The following is a 16,171-nucleotide window of genomic DNA, read 5'->3' on the forward strand; positions in this document are numbered from 1 at the left end:
GCATAGGAATAAAACATTTATGGGGTCTATATTATGTCATTGGATGGCTAATCAGCGAATAGCCATTCATTGAATATCTATTTAGATAAGCCAGTCTTCATTGAATGAAAAACTTTAACTAGGGCAAACCAGTGATTGGCCACCATCTGCAATTTGCCCTTTCCCCCACTGTATTGCAATCTCAGACGTAGTATATTTTGTTAGGGAGGTGCAGGAGGTGCATCCCCCACATTGGAGGTTGTAGAGGGCATAGCCCCCCACCTTGGCAGGTTTAATTTTTTTTTTTTTGCAGTCACTCAGTTGGCCAACCACTGGTTTGCCCTACTTAAAATTTGCCATTTAATGAAGAATGACTTTGCTAAATACATGTTTGATTTATTTATTTATTTTATTTATTTGAAGTTTGTTTGCCAGGATAATCCATTGGGCCGAATGAGCCCATTTTCAATGGAGTCCTGGGGAGAAAAGCTCCACAGATACAATGTCAAATATGCAATTAAGAATAAAACAGAATACAGTAATATAAATGTTACATAGCATTTTGTTAGTGTCAGAAGTAGTACATATAAGCAAATGATAATGTTAAAGCAACATGAAAAACAAGACAGAAGAGCTTAAGCAACAATACATATAAGTTGACAAATTTTAGTTATCTATGCACACAAGCAAATGGAAAAAGTGTTAAGTAAAATTTTAGCTAGTAGATATGTACAGAGAATATTTACATAAATGGTAGTTACAATATGAATGTTCCCATAGGAGGGAAGAGTTGTGGAGTAGGGGGTGAGTAGTAGCTGAAGGTATTATTCAGGATGGGTACAGGAGCATTCCCAGAGAGAAGATAGGTGTGAATGGAGGAGAGATTTAAAGATTGAAAGGCTGCTGGTATTGCGGATATGAGATGGGAGTGAGTTCCAGAGGTGGGCCAGGGAAAAGGAAAGTAAGAGTTTGCCTGCTGGACGGGCTGGTTTGTGGAGCTGAACTAGGTTCTGAGTGTTGGTTCTGAGGGGGTCTGTTAGGGTGGTGGATGGTGAAGGCTGAGGAGAGTGAGGGGCAGAGTGAGGGCTTGAAAATGAGTTTGTGAGCATGAGTAAGTTGAGTGTAGGTAAGGTAGTTAGGGAGCTCTAGCCAATTTAGTTTGTGGAGGGCAGTACAGTGATGGGAGGAGGATCTAAGGCCAGAGGTGAATTTAGCAATTTTGTTGTAGCAGGAAGAGAGTTTTGTCTTAGTAGAGGATTTTAGGTTAGTTAAGAGTGGGGCACCATAAAGGAGAGATGGGATGAGGTATGTGGTAGATAGGAGGAATCTAGTGGATGGGGAGAGGAAGCGGATATGCCGGTAGAACAAACCAAGTTTCTGATGTGTTTTTTAATGTTAGTTTGTATATGGAAATCAAATGTGAGCTGGCTATCAATGAGAGCTCCTAGCAGTTTGGCATTGGAAACGATTTCTATGAATGTGTTAGTTTGACTAGTTATGAGGAAAAAGTTTATGTCGATAGTCATGCTTTTTGATGGGGTGAATAACATGAGTTTGGTTTTTGATGGATTGAGAGCAAGATGATTATCATGCATCCATTTTTCAGTGGTTGAGAAGGCATCTTGAGTTAGTTTTATAAGGGAGGGAATGGAGTTTGCAGCGCAAATAATAGTTGAATCGTCTGCATACTGGACTATTTTAGCATTTGGGATGTTGTGGTGGAAGTCATTAATGAAGATGTTGAACAATAAGGGACCTAATATGGAGCCTCGGGGTACACCAGTGACAGTGTTAAGGTAAGAGGAGGTGGATTTCTTCCATTTGACAGATTGCTGCCTATTGGAATGGTAACTAGAAAACCAGTTGATGCAAGAGGGGGAGAGATGTAGGGTAGAGAGTTTGGTGAGTAGCAGGGAATGGGAGATGGTGTCAAAGGCCTTAGAAAGGTCTAAGAGGAGAGTGGAGACAATATAGTTAGAGTCTCTAGCTTTATTTACAGTTTCAAGGAAGGAGAGAAGAGCAGTGGTAGTGCTATGACCAGGTCGAAATCCATGTTGTGTTGGGGTTAATAGGTGATTGCTGGTCAGGTATGGTAGTAGTTGTATGTGGATGCATTTTTCTAAAAGTTTAGAGATGGGGGATAAGATGGCAATAGGCCTAAAGTTGGAGATGGTATTGTTGTTACCTCCTTTATGGAGGGGAATAATGTATGCTTTTTTCCAAATTTGGGGTACATAACTTTCCTGGATTGACCGATTTATAAGTAAACAAATGGGGAAGGTAATGGCTTCAGTAGATATCTTTAGGAAGAAGGAAGGGATATTATCGGGGGCGTTAGAGCAAGGTTTTAATTTAAGAAGCAGGTTTTTTATAGTACTTATGGGTATAGGTTTGGGGCAGAAGAGAGGGAAGTCGGAAGTGGTGGAGTTTAGGTTAGGAGGGGTAGTTGTAGCTGGGGGAGTAGAGTTATTACTAAATGATGATGTTAATTTAGATATAGAATCAATAAAGAAGCTATTGAATTGGAAGGCAAGGTCAGTATCAGAAGTATTTTGATCGGGTTGTGGGTTTTCCTTTTTGCCAGGGTTGAAGAGGGAGGAGATACTATTCCAGAATTTTTTTGGGTTAGTCTTATGATTATTTTGGAGGGTGATATAGTAGGATTTGCGGTCAGAATTGATAAGTTTTTTTGCTCTGTTGCAGAGTAATTTGTATTCATTTAGGGAGGCTAGGGTTTTGTATTTGTAGTAGTTTTTCAAGGCTTTATCACGAAGGCGCATGACAGCTAAGGTGTCTTTTGTTAACCATGGGATAGTTTTGCTCTTGATTCTTTTTGTTCTAAGGGGGGCTAAGGTGTCACGAAGGTTTAGAAATGATGTATTGAAATAGGTGACAGCTTCATCTAGGGGTAGTGTGTTTAGGGGACCCCAATTGAATTGTTTAAGTAGGTCACAGAAGGTGTTTTGGTTGAAGTTTTTTAAGGAGTGCACAGTGATGGTTGTGTGTGACAGCTGTAGAGAGGGAGAGTAACGGCAAGCAAAGATAGGAAAGTGGTCACTGAGAGGGTCAGGGAGTGTACCGCTACTTGAGATAAGGTGTGGGTGTGATACTAGAATCCAGTCTAGGGTGCTTCCGCAGGAAGTGTGCTTAGATGGTCTGGTTATAGAATCTATTAACTGATGAAAGTTATAAAGGTTAATATTTTGGGGATTAGTTGGGCATTGGACAGAGGACCAGTTAATGTTAACGTCACCTAGGATGACAGTTTCATTAGTGATGTTGGTAGAGAGCCAAGAGAGAATGTCCTCAAGAACTGGTATATTATCACCAGGAGGGATATAGAGGGAGGCTAAGCATATTGTTTTGTGCTTGTTCAGATGGAGTAGGGCTAGAAGTAGTTCAGCATTGGCAAATTGGGGAACTGGTTTAGTATAAGAAGTAATAGAAAAGGAAGAGGAGTAGAGTAGAGCTACACCGCCTCCTTTTCTGTGGGTTCAATCTTTCCTGATAATGTTATAGTTGGGGAGAGTTATTTCTGTATCTTTTATGGAGGGTCTTAGCCATGTTTCAGATATAGACAATATATCAGGATTGTTGTGGAGAAGCCAGGCATGGAGGTTTGGGATTTTGTTGCATATACTTTGAGCATTTAATGCTGAGAAGGTGAGGGTTTTTGTAGATGAAGGTGTGTTTGTTGAGGAGTTGATGTTAGGGGAACCAGGGTTAGGATGTATGTCACCTGACAGTAGGGTGGAGAGGACTAGGTAAAGATGAAAATAAAGGTAATTAGAGTGTTTAGTATACAGTTTTAGGGTTGTGTGTTTCGTTAGAATAGTGCAAGTCAGACTAGGGTTAATATGTTTGAAGTTGGGTATGAGTTTGAAGGGGAAGAGTAGGGAGGGGTTGCAGAAGTAAAGGTGAGAGCTTATTGGGGTGGAGGAGTGTTCGTGTTGTTCAGGGATTGAGATTATGTGATAGTGGGGGAAGTGAGTATTGTGGAAGGGTTTGGTGATGTATGTTAGATAGGATAAGCTTAATAGTAGTAGTAGAAGAGTAATAGTTAAGGAAGATTTGGTTAGCATAGCTGTGGTATTAGTGTTGGGCTTGAGTAGAGTTATTAGTATGGATGGAGTATAGTATTTGTGGAAGTGGTTAGACTTGGTGGTTTATGGGTGGGTTATGGATGGAGACAGAAAGTGAGGGGTGGGGAAGGAAGAGTGTAATTGGAGTGGGTGTGGTTAGTGAGGGTATAAATGTAGAGGTAGTGGGGGCGGGTGAGAATTGGGGGCAGGGTAGGGGAGCAGAGTGAGCCCGCAGGGCGAACGGAGTGGGAAGAGCCAGGAGACAGGGACCAGGACGAGGCTATGGAAAACAATCAGTAAGGATAGGAGAAAGAGACACAGGTAAGAAATGTAAGGTAAATAGCCACTAGGGTTAGGGGCAGGGTGGTGAGTCAAGGGTGGAAGGAAGTATAGGATACTAGGTGCAGAGATTGAATTTTCTGGTCTAAAGTTTAGCTAATATTTATAGATTACAGTTTATCAGATTAAGGTGAACATAGTTAATGGAGGGGTGCTGCCATCTGCTGGCCAAATGAATAATTACAGGTTGTCAGGGCAGCACTCGGAGGGAAGGAAGGGAAGAAGTCTGTGGGACCAAGAGAGGATTGGGTCGGTGCTGGGCTGCTGGCTAGCGCACGCTGGGTCACACTATAACATCAACCAAAGGGACAAATTTCTTATACATTTAGGTACATACACTGTTTAGTATATGGTTCTTGCAGGGAGGTGGGACAGTTGCCCGAAGTACCACACGATCCCAGAGATGGTTCTTACTGGTAGGGAACCCAGGAAGGAAGTTGAGCGGGTAATGTTTCTTGGGGTCACTTGTACGTGATTAAAAGCGAGACTGTTTAGTATATGGTTCTTGCAGGGTGGTGGGACAGTTGCCCGAAGTACCACATGATCCCAGAGATGGTTCTTACTGGTAGGGAACCCAGGAAGGAAGTTGAGCGGGTAATGTTTCTTGGGGTCATTTGTACGTGATTAAAAGCGAGCCACGAATGCTCCATTCGTGGCTCGCTTTTAATCACGTACAAATGAAAAGCAACCGAAAAGCATGACCTGGTCAGAAAGGGGCCAGAGGAAGAATTATTCACTGAATAGCCATTTGACGAAGTGATATAGACTCCATTTATGCCTTAGTGGAAATTAATAAAGTATGACATTCAGCAAAAGTACAGTTATGAACTAATAGATGTAGAGCTTGGAAACAAAAATGAGGATTTACAAATTGTGCATAAGGAATGAAAGAGATTACAGAAAACAGTTACGACCTAAAAGCAATACAAATGTCTAGTCCAAGTAGGTAGAGAGGAAGAAGTATTAAATAGAAGAGTTGAAATAGAGGGATGGGAAGGGGTGTGCAGGAGAGTAAAGATAGTGGTGACAAGAAAATGAGTTATGAAAAGAAAGAGGGGGATGGGAAAATAAAGTAACTAGGGCAAGTTAAAAGAAGAGATTAAGTATAACAATAGTCAGTGGCATTGCTAAGGGTCCATAGGACTAGTGATTATAAAGTTACATAAACGTGTGGAGATACTATCTGTATTCTGACAATTGGGGAGAAAAAGTTAGGTAAGGAGATGACTGGTGCAGGAGGGAGAGTTGGCAAGGTAGTTTTTCAATTATTTTTGAAAAGGAACAAAGATTGGATAGATCGAATGTTAGTTGGGACTTTGTTTCAAGTTTGAGATATGGAGCATTTATAAAGTAATCTGCCTATAGTTTTGTTAGGTCTGTAGGTGTTAAGTACCAATTGGTTAATGCTGAGGAGAGATCATGTGGGTTCATAAAGGAACAGGAGGGTGGACAGGACGGGACAGGCTGCAGGTTTGTAAAGTAGATAATGTGCCATCTGTAGTTGTGAAAGTTGGAGTAGTTGAGGGAATTTGAGCCACTGTAGTTGTTTAAAAGAGAGGCAGTAATGGGATTTGTAAGGGAGATTACAGGCAATTCAGGCTATCTGGTTATAAGGTTGTTCAAGTTTGGTTAAAAGGTTTGTATGGATATGTGTAAAAATAGGGGAAGTATAGAGTAGGCAGGGGAGGAGATATGCTTGGATAACTGAGATTCTTGAGGTGGTGGATAAGAATTTTTTGTGTCTATACAGTAAACCTAGTTTATGATTGATCTTTTTGATGCATTGTTGTATGTGATGCTCAAGTTTCAGTTGGTCAGTTGTTCATCAATTGTACTGAAGGAAGTTTTAAGATAGGATGTAGATTTTTTGAAGGAAAAGAAGAAGTTTAGTTTTCTTTGGGTTAAGGATGAGTTGGTTATCGATTAACCAATGTTTGATGATATTAAAGGAAGTCTGTGTGAGGGAGTGAAGATCAGTAGGGTTATCAGAGATGGTGATAAGAGTAGAACTGTCTGTATATTGGATTAGTGATGAGGAGCTGCAGGCAGAGCGAAGATTGTTAGTAAAAATATTAAAGAGAAGGGGGTGTAGAATGGATTCTTGGGGGACACTGTTTGGACATGTAAGAAGGGTGAATAGAAATCCTAACATCTAACAGATTGTTGTCTGTGTTAAGATAACTAGAGAACCAGAGAACGGTGGAAGTGGATAGGTTTAGTTCAGTTAGTGTTAGAAAAATATGTATTAGTAATATGCTTAGTGCATTCGAGGTTTAAAAAGGGTTAACACATTTATTCTATTTCACACTGCATAAATCTGTATGAACTGCAGAAGCATTCCAATCTTGTAATGTCATGAAATATGCGCAGTTATGATCTTTGCTTATGCTTTGGAAATTTACAGGGAAGCATTCAATTTCTGCTAGTGTCAGGAAAATAATAATATATGTATCACTTCTACTAATGTCATGAGATTTAAACAGTTATTGATTTTCCAGTTATGCTATGAGAAAATACACAGCTGCAGAAGCTATGGATAATGAAGACAAAGGCTGTTTGAAAATATGAACTGCAATCAGCATTAACTTGTACCTAAGCTAGAAAAGTACATTGAAAAGTAACATGTATATTAGAACTGCACAACTGAAGAATAGAAAGTTTGTTTGGGCTAAAAATAAAGCCCCAAGGTCAGGTTGTTTTTCTCAAATGTTTTTCATAAATCCAGTCATGTCAGCAAGAAATCCAAGTGACATTTTCTATGTAACACATAGTGAGTTTCAAATCCGAACATGTCAGCAGGAAATCTGAGTAACATTTGCTGTAGAACAATACAGAAAGCTGTGTCTAACTATGTCAACCATAGAAATTAACATTTTATAAAACAGTATAAGAGAAGCATACTGCCTGTTAGTAATTAGGCAAAATCCTGCATGTGCATGTTTTTGTCTCCTTGCTGCAAGTAATAAAAGGTGCCATACCTGAACCTTACTTGAATTGGTCTTTGAAGTTTTTTCCTTTGACAGATTGGTCCTTTGGACTGGAAACCCTCACTTCACCTCGGATCAGATGGGCCAGGTGGCTTGAAACCATACAGGGAAGAAACCACATTGGTTCTTCTTATTTGAAAAGCCCTCCGACTGAATTGTCGTACAAAAGAGGCCAGCCACTTTCTGATCTACGACTGAAGGACGGGTTTTCATGAACCAGGTGATCAATCACGAAGGCTCAGGTAAGGTGAATCTACTTTTTTCTGTTTTAGATCAGGGACTAGATTTGTATTGTTTCTGTCAAGACTGTATTTTTACAAGTCAGGGACAGAAAAGATTACTGTCTTGTCATAGATCAGGGAAAACAGAGTATGTAGGTAGTCATTCTGAAGAGACTATAACAAAATCCGTGGTACCACGTTAAAAAATAAGAGAAGTTGCGTAGCGATCAAAAAGGGTAGAACAAAATGGGTAATAATTGCACAAAAAAGACCCCAAAATCCGCCGTTAACCGAAGACGCAAAATACATGCAATCGCAGCGCGCTGATAATATTAAATACTATTCAAAATGGGTTAATAAGTATGAATTTGATGGAAAATTAGAAAAATCCTCACTTATCAAACTTGTCAAACAGCTCAAGACCGATTCCAAAGGTCGGGTAAAAAAGCAATGCCAATTAGGAATTCCACAGGCACACAGGTGGATTGAGGAGGTAAACCGTAGGGAACAAAAGAATAATAATTCAAAAGCAATGTTTTTAGATAAGGAGGACAATAACTTAGTAATGGCATCAGCACCTCCACCTCCCTTACCAGAATATGAAGAAAGTGAACAGGTTAGTCCACCCCCATGATATCCTGTTGTCACTGAAAATAGAGACATTATAAAAGTAAAATCATTTATTAGAGATCCCATCGGGACCAGGTCTCGAACACGGGCAGGTAACTCAAATGAAGGCATTGAGTTATATCAAATGGTTAAGAATTCACGATCTATGAGTGAAGAAGAAATATGCCCACTCATAGAAGTACCTAATCCTCAGGCAGGACAAGACGGTCAGGACCCAACTATTCTAGTGTATAGACCCTGGACTGTGGAAGATATCCGGAAAGCCACTGAGGGAATTCCCCATCCAAAAGTTAATTTTAGAAAGTTCTCAGAAGATTTACAAGGAATGAGGCTGAGTTATAACTTAAACTGAGAAGAGGTAGAAAAAGTAGTTAGACAAATTATGGGGCCAGATTGGCACATGATTACTGGCAATTGGAATCCCCGTGATGCTGCACAAAGACCCCTCCCACATAGCAGCGCAGAATTAGACAACAGAGTAAAAGGTCTTACAGACCGCATCTCTGAGAAATGGAAGCCTAGGGCAGACTGGACTTGCATTAATCAATGCATCGAACAAGAAGGTGAAACTGTTGACTGATATTATGCCAGATTATTAGAATGTTTTAATAACCACTGTGGAATGCAGGTTCCTGAAGATCAAACACAAGATTCCCCATATGAACAGCAGTTAAAGAATGCATTTTTGAAAGGCAGTATTGCACCCATAAGCAGTGTTATTACAAATCACATGGTAGACCATCGTACAAGCAGGTTACAGTCATTATTTGAATATGCTAGGCATGCCGAAAGGCATTTTAATAGCAAAAAGAAAAAGAAAGCTCAAGTATTTTCTGTAGAAGATGGAGCAGAAGTTTATGTAGTACAGTCCGAGAAAAAGGACAAAAAAATGCACAGGCAAACAAACAATCTGATCAATGATCAGATGACTTTGAAGGGCGAAAGAAAAGGGGTGAATGTTTCAAATGAGGTAAAAAGGGACACTTGGCAAGGGATTGCAGGAAAAACAAGAAGGCAACCACGGAAGACAAGGAGGGTGAGGACTGACTATATGATAGTCAGGAATCACTAGAAGGGGATAGCAAAAAAAGGACAAATGAGAATGTGATAGAGGGAGTAGAGGATGTGACAGAAGAGATAGAGGAAGTGCAAGAAGTTAGTGATAGTGAAGAAAATGAAATATTAGACCTAGCTTTATTGAGCTTAGAGCTCTATTTAGCAGACACAAAACCAGAAGTTACACTCTTGGTAGAAGGGAGGGAGGTTAAATTTTTGTGTGACTCAGGGGCATCACAAACCCTGATACATCCCTCCAAACTGCCAGAAAATTCAGAGTCACCTGATTATATACTAGTAAAAGCAGCTAATGGACAGCTGTACCAGGAGCCTCTCTCCCGTGGCATCGCAATAACTGATCCTGTTTCAGGATTGACTCAGAAAAGCAAAATTGTTGTTTCTGCATTCCTCTGCAAAATGCCCAGTAAACCTCTTGGGCAGAGACCTCATGCAGCTATTTGGTATAGCAGTAGTCCCAACCATGCAGGGTATGGAAGCACAATGACAAATTGATACCTTTGCAGTGCAATCAGAGGGTGAAATGTTGTATTGGTACAGCCAGGACTTGGTTACGACTGGTCCAGGGACTGTGGCCAAAGAGTTAATGAATGTAGCCATCAGCAAATTCCCCTCCCTTGACATTGATAAGCAACACTTGTTGCACTGTACCCTGTATTATTGTAACACGGCAGGACCTGATAAGGAATATGAGCAAAAATTGTTTAGAAATCGTGCAAACAGATTGATATTACGTAATCTGTACTGGGACACAGAAGGGAACAGTGTAGCTAGCTGTTCACTGCCCCAGGAGTTCTTTGCACTCTATAAATCTATTCAGTTACCTCAGAAAGTAGCTATTTGTAAATGCACAGCTCATACCAAGCAACAAGATAGGATTTCAAAAGGTAATGCAAGAGCTGATACAGCTACAAAACAGGCAGCTTCAGAAGTATTTCTTTTAAATGAGGAACTACAACCCTCTGAGATTTTAGACTTAGAAATGTTAAAGGCAATGCAGAAACTCACTATGCAAGCTGAAAGACAAAAAATGGGTAAAACAAGGAGCAATTCTCGAAAAGGGGCTGTACATCTCTAAAGAAGGGAAATCAATACTACCATCTAATTTGTTTAGATATGCAGCCTTGTTGAGCCATGGGCAATGCCATGTCTCAACAGGGGGAATGGTACAGCTGGTGAACCGAGTGTTCACAACATATGGATTTACAAACTATTCTAAAAAATTTTGTTTGATGTGCCATATTTGTTACAAACATCATGCACAAGGGGCGTTAAAGCCCAAGCAAGGGAGTTTCTCTACACCACCATATCCGTTTCATACTATTTGTATGGATTTCATAGAATTGAACAAATGTGAAAATAAGAAGTATTGTCTTGTCATTGTAGATATGTTTTCCAGATGGGTGGAAGCCTTTCCGACCAACGGTAGCGAAAGTCCTTGTTAAAGAAATCATCCCTAGATTCGGCATTCCCGAAAGGATCTACAATGACAATGGTACACACTTTGTAAACCAAACCATACAGCAGTTAAGTAAGCATTTTGGTATTTCTTTAAAAAATCATTGTGCATACCATCCGCAATCTGCAGGGCTAGTTGAGAGGCATAATGGAATATTAAAGAATAAGTTAAGAAAATTAATAGCAGAAACAGAAAATAATTGGGTGTACTGTCTGCCCCTGGCATTGTTGAGCATGAGAACTGTTCTGACTGCAAAAGGACTGACTCCTTTTGAAAAAACTATTTGGAAGGGCTTATTATATACCCCAGTGGAAACCTCTCATGCCCGCAGACCAGGAAACTGACTGTACACTAGCCGAATATATGAGAAATTTGTTGAATTCTAAACATCTGTTGCAGTCAAATTCTGTTTCAGATAAAGAAAAAAACGAAACATCGGAAGTGGCAGTGATCCCAGGGAATTGGATCTAGGTGAAAACTGTTAAAAAGAAGAATTGGGCGTCACCAAGGTGGGAAGGTCCATACCAGGTGCTTCTTTCGACACCCACTGCAGTCAAAATCACAGAGCAAGCCTCATGGATCCACCTGACACACTGCAAACTAGTTAAGAACTTTGAACTGGACAAAAATCTTACCTCTCCATCGGGACCCTTAGCACAAAGTCTGGCTACAAAGGGGGGTCAGATCAATAGGACTGATCCATCTCAACCCCAGTGAAGAAACCATCGGTGCTGAAGGTCCTATTAGGGCAGAGAGTAAGATCACATGTCAAAAGCAAAAATGATAAAATCCAGAAAAATTCAAATAATAAAACTACTCGGGAGAGTCGGAGAAAACAGGAATGCAGAACAACTATTTCCTCAGAAGTATTGCATAATCATCCTGTTAACTGTACTAGTGACAATAATCTTTTTGTTGTGGCCATTCTTTTTCCCAGCCACACAAACTGAACTGAATAAAAGTGAAGAGTTGCACATAGACTGGCACCCAAACTTTAATACATATCAGGTAATCAAATATGTGTATGCTGAGACTTTCAATGTTTCGAATTACTGGATTTGCACAGCTTTGCTGACAGTATACGGGGGTTATAGTTAACTTCAATCCCCCTAGGAGTCAACGAGACCTGGGAAAACTTGGTTCATGATACATCAACTATTACAGCACAAGATAAAATAGCATTGCACTTGTCTGTTCAACAAAAGAGAACTGTGTGTTTTTACAAAAATGATACAGTTCAGGTGGGCTGGAGCAATTGCAATCTGACTGTTCCTTATAGATGCTACACTAAAGCTAATAATGCAGGTTCTTATTGTAATACAAACTATGATTCATTTTTTGAATTGATGTACAAAACAATTGATGAAGTAAAACATGATTCTGTTCTTTATAAACAACTGTCTATAATTGATAGAAAAATGTTTCATGCAGGACAAGTGTATATTCATAGTAAAATGACTACTAAAGTAGAGGATTGTTATTTTGTATGTGGTAGGAAAGCATACAAGTGGTTACCTGAGAATTGGTCCGGCAGTTGTTTTTTGGGCTACTTGGTTCCGGCCATATGACACATGGCAGTCTTACCTCGAGGAAAATTTCGGAATGTCCGAGAGGTTGTCAAGAACCCTATAAATCCAGTGGGGCAAATCGATGCTCGCTGGAAAAACCATCATTCTATAAGCGATAAACTGACACACATGGACTTGAGTGACAGTGTTATATCGTGGGCAGGTATATTACCAGTATATGGAGCAGTGAAATCGATCTGGGAGCTGAGAAAACTGTCTAAACTTCTCGAAGTAATGAGCAATGCAACTTTTTCTGCTCTAGAATTGGTGACTGATGAACTGAATGCCATGAGAACTGTAGTGCTTCAAAACCGCATGGCTCTCGACTTCACCCTAGCGGCAAAAGGATTGCGCTTTAAACCAGGAGGAGTGTTGTTCGTATATTCCTGACCATAAACACGAGATAGACAATCACCTTGAGGTAATTCAGCAAGTGTCTGCCATGACCAAACCAGGACCAAATCCATTGACAGACTTTTTCCAGAGATTGTTTGGGGGGTGGGGCAGTATCCTAATGAACATTCTGATTGCCATTTGTGTAGGAATGATCCTGTTTGCTGCTGCATCCCCTACACGAAAAGACTGATTAAAGACTTTATAGACATGTCAGTTTCAGAAACCTTATATCAAGGTGCTGAATTTGAAGAACTGTTGAAAAATTTAAAATGCTTTCATAAGTTTAAACTGAATGACTCTCTTAACTACAAATCCTGAGTAAGAAGAGGTTAGGGGAAGAAAAAACTGTTTATGCTTATTTTGAAAGTAGAATAAAGTATTAAAAGGGGGAAAATATTAGAAAAATATGTATTAGTAATATGCTTAGTGCATTCGAGGTTTAAAAAGGGTTAACACATTTATTCTATTTCACACTGCATAAATCTGTACAAACTGCAAAAGCATTCCAATCTTGTAATGTCATGAAATATGTGCAGTTATGATCTTTGCTTATGCTTTGGAAATTTACAGGGAAGCATTCAATTTCTGCTAGTGTCAGGAAAATAATAATAGATGTATCACTTCTACTAATGTCATGAGATTTAAACAAAGAGTTATTGATTTTCCAGTTATGCTTTGAGAAAATACACAGCTGCAGAAGCTATTGATAATGAAGACAAAGGATGTTTGAAAATATGAACTGCAATCAGCATTAACTTGTACCTAAGCTAGAAAAGTACCTTGAAATGTAACATGTATATTAGAACTGCACAACTGAAGAATTGAAAGTTTGTATGGGCTAAAAATAAAGCCCCAAGGTCAGGTTGTTTTTCTCAAATGTTTTTCATAAATCCAGTCATGTCAGCAGGAAATCCAAGTAACATTTTCTATGTCACACATAGTGAGTTTCAAATCTGAACATGTCAGCAGGAAATCTGAGTAACATTTGCTGTAGAACAATGCAGAAAGCTGTGTCTAACTACATCAAACATAGAAAGTAACATTTTATAGAACAGTATAAGAGAAGCATACTGCCTGTTAGTAATTAGGCAAAATCCTGTACGTGCATGGTTTTGTCTCCTTGCTGCAAGTAATAAAAGGTGCCATACCTGAACCTTACGTGAATTGGTCTTTGAAGTTTTTTCCTTTGACAGTTAGTTTAGAGAAGAGCTATGGGTGAGAAGCGGTGTTGAAAGCTTTGAAGAGATCCAGGAAAAAACATGACACTTATTATTGTTATCTCTTGCCTCTGCTATAGTCTATGTGAAAGATAGAAGGGCTGTGGATGTGCTGTGGTGAGGTCTAAATCTGTGCTGAGAGGGAGTAAGGAGGTTTTGTTGAAGTAGATAGGTGAGAAGTTGTCTATGAATGCATTTCTCTAGAATTTTTGAGAGAGGGGAGAGGATGGCTATCGGTCAGTAATTGGAAGGGTCTGTGAAGTTACCTCCTTTGTGAAGTGAAATTGTATAGAAGGATTTCCAAATTTCCGAGACAGAGTATTCTTTGATGGAATGGTTGATAAGGATTGAGATGGGATATGCTATAGAACTGGCTGCAAGTTTGAGAAATTGGGGGAGTAGGTTGTTGAAGGAGGAAGAGCATGGTTTACGTTTCTGCAAAAGGGAGTTTATATAGGCAGTGGAAACAGGTTTCAGGGAGAATGCTGACTGGAGGCAGGTGGTGGAGGGGTTTGGGGTTGTTTTTGGTTGTTGTCTGGGGGAGTTAATTTACTGATAGAGTCTATGAAGTAATTGTTTAGTAGAGTGGCAGTTTCAAGTGGTGTTTTATTAGGGAAGGAGTTGGGGCTAGAAGGTTTCCCAGGATGGAGTATATTGTTTATACTGTGCCAGCATTTGTTTGGGTTAGAAAACTGGGTAGATTGGACTTCTTGACATAGGGTAGGATCCATGGTTTGGAGGTCACCTATGGCTTGTCTGAATGCAAAGAAATGCATCATCATTCCCGTTAGCACAAACAATGTCCCTTCACACTATCAAATGAATAACAATACCCTAAGTACTGATGAAGTGGTAAGGGACCTAGAATCATAGGTTGACCATGACCTTAACTTCAAATACCACATCTATCATTGTAAGGAAAGCTTTCCATGTAGTTCACTTGATTAATAAAGGCATCGCCTTGAGAGGAAAAGAAGTTATAACTCCCTATACCCGGCACTTATCCAGACCATAATTGAGTATAATGCCCCATTCAGTATGTACCATCCTAAGCATCTACAGCAATTAGAGAGACCTCAGAGGTTTTTAACAAAGAAGACCAAGAGCCTCCAGCAAGTGCTTTACACAGACTGACTAAAATCCCTGTCGCTATAGTCCATATCATATAGACTTCTTAGGGGAGACTTATGCCTGGCCTACAGAGCAAACCTAGACCCAAACCTAATGAACGTACTGCATATCTGTAAATCAAATGGGTCTAGGGTTACCCATTCCATGGACTTAAATATGGCCTGTGACTTAAATTGAACATGCGGGAGGGACAGACATCTCCCAGCGATTGCCATGTCTTTGAAACAGGCTACCAATTCATGTGAAATAGAGCACCTCTATGACACTATTCAAGAGAAACCTGGATGAGTGGATGGGGCACCAAAAATTCATACTGGGGATAGCACCCATAACCATCCTGGACATGGGCAGTCATCACTAAATGCATTCTTGGATATTGACTAGTTCTTCTACGGCATTGCATTATGTTGAAACAGCTAGGCTTAAAATGACCTCTGGGTTGATAGCCGGGTAATCTCCTGTGATCCTATGATCCTAAAAAATAAAGAGCTGAATGTTTAGCATACTATGCTACTATGCAATATAATAACAGCAGCTTCACTGGGTTTACCTACAGTTAGTTTGTTTTTTGTCTCAATTTTTAAAGTTTTGTTGTTTAATTTCTTTTTATTGGGTGTCTATGAGTTGTAACTGTTTTGCTACATCAAATGAGAATAAGTAATTCTCTTTAGTTAAAACTATCTGCTTATTATTTAAAATATATTCACGGCTAGTAGTTTGAGTAGTAATAATTTAACTATGAAGTGTATTTCCATTAATGTAAATGGTCTGAATAATAATTGTAAAAGAGGAAGTCTCTTAAAATATTTGAAAATGTTTAATGCACAGATTTTTTTTTTTGGCAAGAAACAGACCTTACTCAAGAAGACATAAATAAAATTAACACAAATGACTATACAGTTTTAGTAAGTTTGCACTATAAACAAACAAAAAGAGGAGTAGCAGTCCTATGAAAAAACTCAATGTTAATGCCAAAAATTTTAAATATATATTATGACAAAACAGGGATGTTCTGTTTAGTAATGACATCCATAAATGGGAAGATATATACTCTAGTGAACATTTATTGAGTACCTGGATTAGGTGTC

Source organism: Protopterus annectens, chromosome 6.part0, assembly GCF_019279795.1.
Source record: "Protopterus annectens isolate FY-2018-M chromosome 6.part0, PAN1.0, whole genome shotgun sequence".
Lineage (NCBI taxonomy): Eukaryota > Metazoa > Chordata > Ceratodontiformes > Protopteridae > Protopterus > Protopterus annectens.